At 42.8% G+C, this 9842-nt stretch overlaps 1 protein-coding gene across 1 annotated transcript in view; it reads left to right on the top strand.

Annotated features, from left to right (window-relative positions):
- The first annotated feature begins 2101 nt into the window (after positions 1 to 2101).
- The window catches only part of LOC105491723 (TNF superfamily member 11), a 104419-nt gene continuing 96678 nt past the window's right edge, over positions 2102 to 9842 (top strand). Inside the window, exons 1-2 of the mRNA XM_011758371.3 lie at positions 2102 to 2175; positions 2981 to 3137. The gene's annotated coding sequence lies outside the window, so the exon portion shown is untranslated. The remainder of the gene's footprint in view (positions 2176 to 2980; positions 3138 to 9842) is intronic.

Raw genomic sequence — 9842 nt, 5'->3', positions numbered from 1 at the left:
CACACACACACACACACACACACACACACACACTCCTTGCTCCTTCTCGCTATCCCCATTTCCTCTGCCTTAGTTTAAAAAATTAAGAGAGAGAAATCTGATATTTGGTTTAAAAGATTGCCTAATGTTATCCCAAATAGCCAAAACAATCTTCAAAAAGAAGAACAAAGCTTGGGGTCTCATATTTCTTGATTTATCTTATTCCAAAATTATAGTAATCAAGACAGGGTAGTGCTGGCATAAAGACAAGCATGCAGAACAATGGAATGAAATAGAGCCCGGAAATAAACCCTCCTCTATACGATCAAGCAATTTTCAATAAAGGTGCCAAAACTAACTCCTACAACATAATAACAAAAAAAATATAACAACATAATAACATAATAACACCCCCCCCACACACACACACACTATTTAAAAGTGGGTAAAGGACTTGAATAGACATTATTCCAAAAAAGATATACAAATGGCCAGCAAATAAGCATATGATAATGCTGAACATCACTAATCATTAGGAAAATGCAAATCAAAACCACAATGAGATATCACCTCATACCCATTAGGATGGCTACTATCAAAACAGAAGAAAATACCAAGTGTTGACAAGGATGTGGAGAAATTAGAAAACTTGTGCACTGTTGGGAAAGGAAAATGGTGCAGCCGCCGTGGAAAACAGAATGACAGATCCTCAAAAAATTACAAGTAGCATTACCATATCATCCAAACAGTTCACTTCTGGGTATGTAACTATTGAAAGCAGGGTTTCAAAGAGGTATTTGTACATCCGTGTTCATGGCAGCATTATTCACAATAGCCAAAACGTGGAAGCAACACAAGTATTCAAGCTGATGAACTGATAAACAAAATGTGATATGTACGTACAATGGAATATTATTCAGCTTTCAAAAGGAAGGAAATTCTGACATACACTATAACATGGATGACTCTTGATGACATTATGCTAAGTGAAATAAGTCAGCCATGAAAAGACAATTACTGTAGTATTTTACTGATATGAGGTGGGTGCCTAATGTAGCCCAATTCATAGAAGCAGAAACGTGAGTTGTGGTTGCCAGAGGCTGTGGGGAGGGAGAAGTGGGGAGGTGTTGTTTATTGGATATCACGTAGAGTTTCAGTTTTGTGACATTAAACAGTTCTTGAGTTTGATTGCATAAAAATTTAAATACATGTAATACTACTGAACTACATGCTTAAAGATGATTAAGATGGCAAATTTTATGTTATATGTATCTTGCCACAAGTAAAAGAAAGATCACCCAATATTCATGCCCTGAGACAGAAGGTATCCTTCCTTCTCCTAGGAGTAGGCCCATGTTGCTCTCTTCTGTGTAAATAGCATGCCAAGTCACCTGAACACTGAGCCAGGTGTTTGCATTAGACTTGCAGAGTCATTCATTTCTGTGTACTGGGCTCACCCTCCCACTGGACTGGAACACCGCTTAGCAGAAGCTGCTTTGCCTCCTCAATCCCCTGGCAGCCCGGCTAGTCTCCTCTCCATAAATATTTGTCACCTGCACAAAGTTAGGTGCGATGCCCACAGGGAGCCTCTTCCTCAGATGTGAAGGGCAGTGAGATTCAAGCATACAAGGCCTGACAGCCTCAGGGATCAAGGGTTATAAAAGACGCAGGTGAAGAACTAGTTCTACAGACTTTGAGAACATCACCCCGGAGGCCTTCGTGGGGGCTTAAAGACAGTGGCACCATGTCAGCCTGGGCTCGGGAGGGTTCCGATTGAGTAGATCTACACAGTACTGTCAAAAACACTAGATGGTGACTGGCAGAAGCATATACTAGAAGAATTTCCATTTGGTCTCCTTCCAAATACGTAGTAGGACATTATTGGCTTTAAGGTGTAACCAAAGGATTTACAACATTTTGGTGCATCCAGTTCACTCTAGTTTGGGGTACACAGTCTCGAAGTGGATTGCCTTTCTTAGTCCATTTGTACGGCTACAACAGAATAGCACAGACTGTGTAATTTATAAAAACCAGAAATTTTTTTTTCTTACTATTTGGGTGGTAGGGAAGTATAAGATCAGTAGATATGGTGTCTGATGAGGGCCTGGTCTCTGCTTCTAAGGTGGTGTCTTGAAGATCTCACTGTCTGGAGAGGAGAAATCCTGTGTCTTCAGATGGCAACAGAGCAGAAGACAGGTCAAACTCAATCCCCCAAGCCCTTTTTATAGCAGCATTAATCCACTCATGAGGGCGCCACCCTCGTGACCTAAACACCTCCCATTAAGTCCCACCTCCCAATATTCTTGCATTTGGGGATTAAGATTCCAACAAATGAATTTTGGGAGGGAATACATTCAAACCGTAGCGGTGATCAACTGTCAGTTATCAAGATGACCCACATATTTGCATATTTGGCATCAGTTGAATTGCTTTCTCTACAGCCATCCCCAAACTCTTAGCTTTTTATCATCATATTTTAGCATAGCTCTAGTGTTCTAAACAGTTTGCATACGTTGGGTTGAGGGATTGGTAGGGAGGAGAAGGACAGAGGTAGGAAGTGGGGAAAGGACCAAGAGGGATGGGAAGAGAAGTGGAAAATATATTGTGTGAGCCTCTAAACCAGTGGTTCTCAAACTTGAATGTGCATCAGAATCACATGGAGGGTTGTTAACATGGAAGCCAGGTGCACCTGAGTTTCTAATTCAGGTCTGGGTTGGGGCCCAAGAATTGGCAGGAGATGCCAGTGCTGTTGGTCCAGGCCCACACATTTGAGGGTCACTGCTTTAAACAACAGTAGTGAGTCTTAATCATGACTGAGCAGCAGACTCACCTGAGGAGCTTTGAAAAATCCTACTGTCCCGGCCATACTCCAGGCCGATTACAAAGAATCTCTGAAGGCAGAATCCAGGTAGTAGGACTTTTCAAAGAGTCCCAAGTGTTTCCAATGGGGCAGCAAAGCTTGAGAATCACAACTATAGGCTCTTCCTTCCGAATTTTGCAGGGCAGACCGGCAGCAACAGCATTGCTTGGGAACATCTTAGAATGCAGAATCTCAGACCCCAGCCCAAGCTGCTGAATTGGCACCTGCATCTAAACAAGCAAACATCTCAAGCCTCCATGTGCACTGGGAGCTCTGCAGAGAAATCGAGCAGTGAGAAGTAAGTCCAGCTGAGAGATATTTTGTGATGCTCACTATGGGATAAGAACCAAATATCTGTGATGGCGAGTGATGTTGAGCATTTTTTCATGTGTCTGTTGGCTGTATGAATGTCTTCTTTTGAGAAGTGTCTGTTCATATCCTTTGCCCACTTTTTGATGGGGTTGTTTTTTTCTTGTAAATTTGATTGAGTTATTTGTAGGTTCTGGATATTAGCCCTTTGTCAGATGAGTAGATTGCAAAAATTTTCTTCCATTCTGTAGGTTGCCTATTCACTCTCGTGGTAGTTTCTTTTGCTGTGCAGAAGCCATAAAAAAGGATGAGTTTGTGTCCTTTGTAGGGACATGGACGCAGCTGGAAACCATCATTCTCAGCAAAGTATTGCAAGAACAGAAAACCAAATACCGCATGTTCTCATTCACAGGTGGGAATTGACCAATGAGATCCCTTGGACACAGGAAGGGGAACATCACACACCAGGTCCTATCATGGGTGGGGGGGAAGGATAGCATTAGGAGATATACCTAATGTAAATGACGAGTTAAAGGGTGCAGCACACCCACATGGCACACGTATACATATGTAACAAACCTGCACGTTGTGCACATGTACCCTAGAACTTAAAGTATTAAAAACAAAAAACAAAAACCAAATATCTGCAGAAACCGGAAGCTTGCCGCTGGTACTGACTCACTGGAGAGTGTGTGAAAGGAACAGAGCAGGCAATAGAATATGCTCGTGACTGAATCCACATATCAATGTTGATTTTTAATATGTCCAAACATGGTTTCTTGCAATGAGCCTTTCACTTAATAAATCAAATTGAGGCTGGGCACAGTGGCTCACACCTGTGATTCCAGCACATTGAGAGGCCAAGACAGGAGGATCGCTTGAGCCCAGGAGCTAGAGACCAGCAACACAGTAAGACCCCATCTGTAAAAAAGATTAAAAAATTAGGCCGGACACAGTGGCTTATGCTTGTAATCCCAGCATTTTGGGAGGCCGAGGTGGGCACATCACCTGAGGTCAGGAGTTTGAGACCAGCCTGGCCAACATGGCGAAACCCCGTCTCTAATAAATATTAGCCAGGCGTGGTGGTGGGCACCTGTAATCCCAACTACTGGGGACTAGTGGAGAGGCTGAGGCAGGGGAATCTCTTGAACCCGGGAGGTGGAGGTTGCTGTGAGCTGAGATCGTGCCACTGTACTCTAGCCTGGAAGACAGAGCAAGACTCAGTCTCAAAAAAAAAAAAAAAAAAAAAAAAAAAAATCAGCCGGGTGTGGTGACACATGCCTGTAGTCCCAGCTGCTTGGAAGGCTTAGGTGGGGAGGATCACTTGAGCCCAGGATTTTGAGGCTGTGATTGTGCCACTGTACTCAAGCATGGTGGCAGAGTAAAACCCTGTCTCTAAAAAAGAAAAATCATAATAAAATCATATTGAGAAGAAACGCATTTTAAATCTTCATATGGATGAATTCCTTAGAGTAGTAAAACAGTCAATTTTACACTGAATGTGCTTAAAATACCGATAGCTACAATCGTTATACCTTGTAGCACCAAGAATAGCAGCTGCCTTCGTGGAGGGAAGGCCACCTGAGCAATTTCATCTGTGTAGCCCTTCATTTGGCCTCCCTGGCTCATGGCATCACCATTTTTCACATGCTGTTCGGTTCACTTTAAGGGTGATCTGAAAGTGCCAGATACGAGGTTCTGATCTTACCAAAAACAAAAACATCAGCAAACAATGACAACAACAACAAAAAAGCCAGAAGCGGCTCACATGGTGGAAAGTTACCAAAAGAGGCAAAGGATATAGCAAAGCTTAGTGATTAGGCACAGGGGCTCTAGAGCCCAGCCTTGTGGGTTCAAACCGAGGCTGTGCCACTTACTAGCTGTGTGTCCTTAGCAAGTGACTTAATCTCTCTGTACTTCATTTTCTTCATTTCTAAAGTGAGGATGACAATGATAGTCCCTACCTCGCAGGGGTTTTGAGAGGATAAAATGAGTTGTTATGTGTGAAGCTTTTAATTCTGGCCGACTATAGTTGCTATATGATACTTATTAAATGTACAGGTTAAGAAACATAAGGATTTACATTGTTTTTTACATTTTTGTTTGTTTTCATTTTTTAGAGACAAGGATCTTGCTCTGTTGTCCAGGCTGGTCTTGACCTTCTGGCCTCAAGCGATCCTCCCACTTCAGCTTATGAGTAGCTGAGGATTTATATCCTTTTGCATAGCTCAACCCCAGGAAAAACCTGAAAGATAATATCTCAAGCTCTGATGCTGTGGTTGAGTCAATTTGGTGAATAAACTTCTCTAAAGAGAATGGGACATAACTCTCAGTTGTGTAGCTGAGTAACGGGAAGTAAGACGTCATTTGGAACAATGATAAAAAGGACATAAATTAATGAAGAGGACTATTTTTTAAAAAGGAAAAAAAAAGCACTAACAGTCAATAAGTCAATAATAACCTGAATAGTTAACAATAATCAATAAGGAGTTTAGAAAAGCCCCAGTTCTAAAGAAAAGGATTGGATACATTAAATTCAGAAAAAATAGGCTTTTGTCGACTATTTACACATAACAGAATTCATATTAGAATATTATTTTTTAAATGCTCTCAACAGACGAAATGAAAACTAAAACTTCCCCCACCCCTCTTTGGTAAATGGAAGGAGATGTCCCCAGCAGCCTTATTCAGAGGGTATCCCTGGTCTCGAGGTTCTGTCTCTTGGGGCATGTGGGTCCCCCCAGCCGCACAATCCGAACATACTAGAAGCATGCACAGGAAAATAGAACCCAGGCTGTGTCCTCCACACCCAGAGCTTCCATGAAACCACAGGGAGCTGTACACAAGGATCACATCACATCCCCAAATCACACATTTCAAATGGGAAAAACAGCCTGGAGAGAAGTTTCTCCCTCCTACTTTGAAAGAAAGTTGCCTCTGGTCAATCCTTATCCACTTCTTTTGTTAGTTCCTTCTTTTCTTGGCTATCTTTTAAAGTAAAAGTCTCCTGTCCTTGACTTTCTTCTCGGTCACCACCCCCTCCCTCAAAAACCTCATTCTCATTTGCTTTTGTATCTCCAATGTAGACCTCTTTACTGAACTGCAGACTCATTGTACACAAGTGTCTACCCTTCCTCCGGCACATCTCTCAGATATCTGAAACCTATCACATCCAAAGGTGAACTCTGATCTTCTCCCCAAACCTCCCCCTTCTAAATCTCAGTGGAGAGCAACTTGAAGCTTCCAGATATCCATGCCAAAAACCTCAGAGCCCTTTCTAAGTCTCCTCTGTCACATCCAGCATTGGATCCACCAGGAAATCCTGATTCAGAAATTATCCAGAATGTGACCACGTCTCACCACCTCCGCTGCTGAACCACCCTGGTCTGTATCTTTCCTGGATTATTACACCAGCCTCCTAATCTTTTGAAAACATTACTCAGATCATGTCACTCCTCTGCTGAAAACCCTGCATGGTTCCATATTCTTTTTTTCTTTTTTTTTGAGATGGAGTTTCACTCTTGTTGCCCAGGCTGGAGTGCAATGGCGCGATCTCAGCTCACAACCTTCACCTCCCAGGTTCAAGTGATTCTCCTGCCTCAGCCTCCTGAATGGCTGGGATTACAGGCGCCCCCCACCATGTCTGGCTAATTTCTTGTATTTTTAATAGAGATGGGGTTTCACCACGGTGGACAGGCTGGTCTCAAACTCCTGACCCCGGGTGATTCACCCGCCTCAGCCTCCCAAAGTGCTAGGATTACAGGTGTGAGCCACTGTACCCAGCGGGTCCATATTTCACTCAGTAAAAATGAAAGTTCTCAGAACCTTCCATGCTCTGGTCACCCTCCTTGTTACCTCTCTGATGTCATTTCCCACAGCTCTCCCCCTCTCCTCTAGTTCTCCACCCATGCCAGCCTCCTTGGGTGTGTTCCATCCTAGGGCCTTTGCACCGCAAGTAGTCCTTTTCATTCTGGTCACCTGCATGCTCTTGACTCAGGTGACCACGTGGCTTATTTCCTCACTCCCTTACAGTCTTTGCTCAAAAATCATCTCCTCGTGAGACCTACTCTGACCACCATTTTTAAAACTGTAGTTTTCCCACTATATTCCCAATTCCCTTACCCTGCCTTACTTTTTGTTTCCCTTAGAACTTTTCATCTTCCGATACACTAAATAATTTACTCATTTACTATCTGTCTCTGCTTGCTAAACTGTAAGCACCGCCAGGTCATGGAAATTTGGCATATTTTATTCATATCGTAGTTACTCAATAAATATTTGTAGATTGAGTGAATTATTGATTGACTTGGCTCCTGGCATTAGGATTCAGCAATCCTACGGGGGCAGGGAGTCCCAACAATCCTGCTATGTCATCAGAAGGGGGTATTGCATTTAAAAGACTGAACAAGCATCCTCTTCCAGTAAGCTACACTGGGCTTTGTACCTCTGCAAGCCTATGCATTTTCCCTGCTGCCTTCTCCCTCCTGGCCCCAATGCCCACTTGCCCCATCAAGTACCTGGCCACACTGATGGTAGTCCTGGTTAAGCTCTACCTCATACCAACCTGCTCAGGCTCTGGCACTTTCTGCCACCCAATCGAACCCAAAGGTATATAATTCAATGATACAAGCTGACCTAGTATGCTGCGGCCAGTCCCTGGTCTAGCGCCAGGCTTCAGTAAATACAGGCATGTGTTTAGATCTGGTATCTTTAATTTTATATATTGTGTAATGTACATTCCCGTCACTGCCTTGGAACCAAAAGGAAAGGACAATGATACGAAACATAATGACACCTTATAGCCTAGCTCCTTCAGGGCCTCCATGAGGGCCATTTCACAGCCCTCCTATCTTTAGAATTGTAAAATGCCGGCTGGGCACAGTGGCTCACGCCTGTAATCCCAGCACTTTGGGAGGCCGAGGCAGGCAGATCACAAAGTCAGAAGTTCAAGACCAGCCTGGCCAACATGGTGAAACCCCGTCTCTACTAAAACAATACAAAAATTAGCCGGGCATGGTGGCATGTGCCTGTAATCCCAGCTACTTGGGAGGCTGAAGCAGGAGAATTGCTTTAACCCGGGAGGCGGAGGTTGCAGTGAGTCAAGATCGCACCACTGCACTCTAGCCTGGGCAACAGAGCAAGACTCAGTCTCAAAAAAAGATTAAAAAAAAAATTATAAAATGCCTATCCCTTAAAGCTGTAAGATTTGGTTGAGAAAGGTACAGATTCATTTCAGAACGAGTAGTCAGGGTGAGCCCCCACAGATTACTGAGAAAGCCATCAATCCCTGTCGTCTCAGAACCGCTGATCATCAGCCCATCTTTCTCTTTGCTCCAATTAACTCTTACTCTTTGGTTAAAACAAATAAGTTACAGGGGGAATTAAAGGAAATTCTGTATTGACAAATACATGGGGCTGAATGGCGAATATATGCTAAGTAAGAAAACATAGGTCTATTGGAAATTTAAGACTCTTTGCAGATGTTTACATAATTTATTTTTTCTTTCACTATACATACAATGATTTAAAATACGTTTTTCCACGAAAGAATAAATTATGTTTAAATAGTAAAATGACTATTGGCCTTGAGTTCTTCCAGGGAAGTCTACCAAGGTAAAAGCTAAGAAGTAACTAGAGAAGTCACATTGCTTTTGAGAACCCACGCTGTGCCAGCCACTTTCATATACATATGTCAACTTGTTAGATCTTCACAAGCACCATGAACGTTAGATGTTATACCTGTTTTACAGATATGGAAATGATGGTTTAGAGGGTGAAATAACTTGTCCAAGGTCACACAGCTAGTAAGCAGTGGAGTCAGGTTTTAAATCTGGGTAAGGCTATGCTAATACCTGGCTCATACCACACTTCTCCCCACTTGAGTCAAGGGCTACTGCAGTTGGGGAAATGACTCAGAATTAGAGATGGTGCATATGTACATTCTCTGGAATAGTTTCTGGTATTGAGTAGAGACTCAGTGCGTGTTAGTTTCTCACATCCTTTTCTCTAAGATGATTTCTGACAACACGTGAAGTCATGAAGGGGACACACATGAAGTGTGGCCTTAGATTAAAAATGTGCAGTGTAATCATAATAATACCAAATAGCCCCTACTATTTGGCAGGTGCTGTCATCACTTCAACAATCCCATGAAATATGTTCTACTTTTGTCACCCCATTTAACAGACTTGCCAAGGTTTCACATTATAGCTGGTAAATGAGAGAAATGGGACTTGAACTCAGGCAGTCTGTCTCGAGTCCAAGCCTTAACCACTATGCTATACTGCCCACTAAGTTATTAGCCTACTATAGCCTAGATACTGTGTACATATATGTGTGAGTGTGTACTCCACCCCTGAGAATTGCATTGATATGATTCACTGGGTTCATCTTACAATGCCATATCATGATTCCACAGTATGAGATTGTCCATTATCCTATTACAATGGCTTAATCAGACACATGCTCTGAGCCAAGTGGTGGAGATGCCTTCAAAACACCCAAAGGAGTTGACCAAAGCCAAAGGGATTGACTTTTGGCCCCACCACTCTTCAGCTCCAAGCACAGCGCTGGAAACATGCACAATAAGGGAAAATTGACTTTGCAATTTGAGTTGCAGATTGTACTGATGGTGTGGTTTGAAGAAATAACATGCCCTTTGAAAGTCTTATCCTGTTACACTAGACACATGAGG

This window comes from Macaca nemestrina, chromosome 16, assembly GCF_043159975.1.
Source record: "Macaca nemestrina isolate mMacNem1 chromosome 16, mMacNem.hap1, whole genome shotgun sequence".
Lineage (NCBI taxonomy): Eukaryota > Metazoa > Chordata > Mammalia > Primates > Cercopithecidae > Macaca > Macaca nemestrina.
Note: the sequence above shows the minus strand (reverse complement) of the source record. Positions and strands in the feature narration are given on the sequence as shown.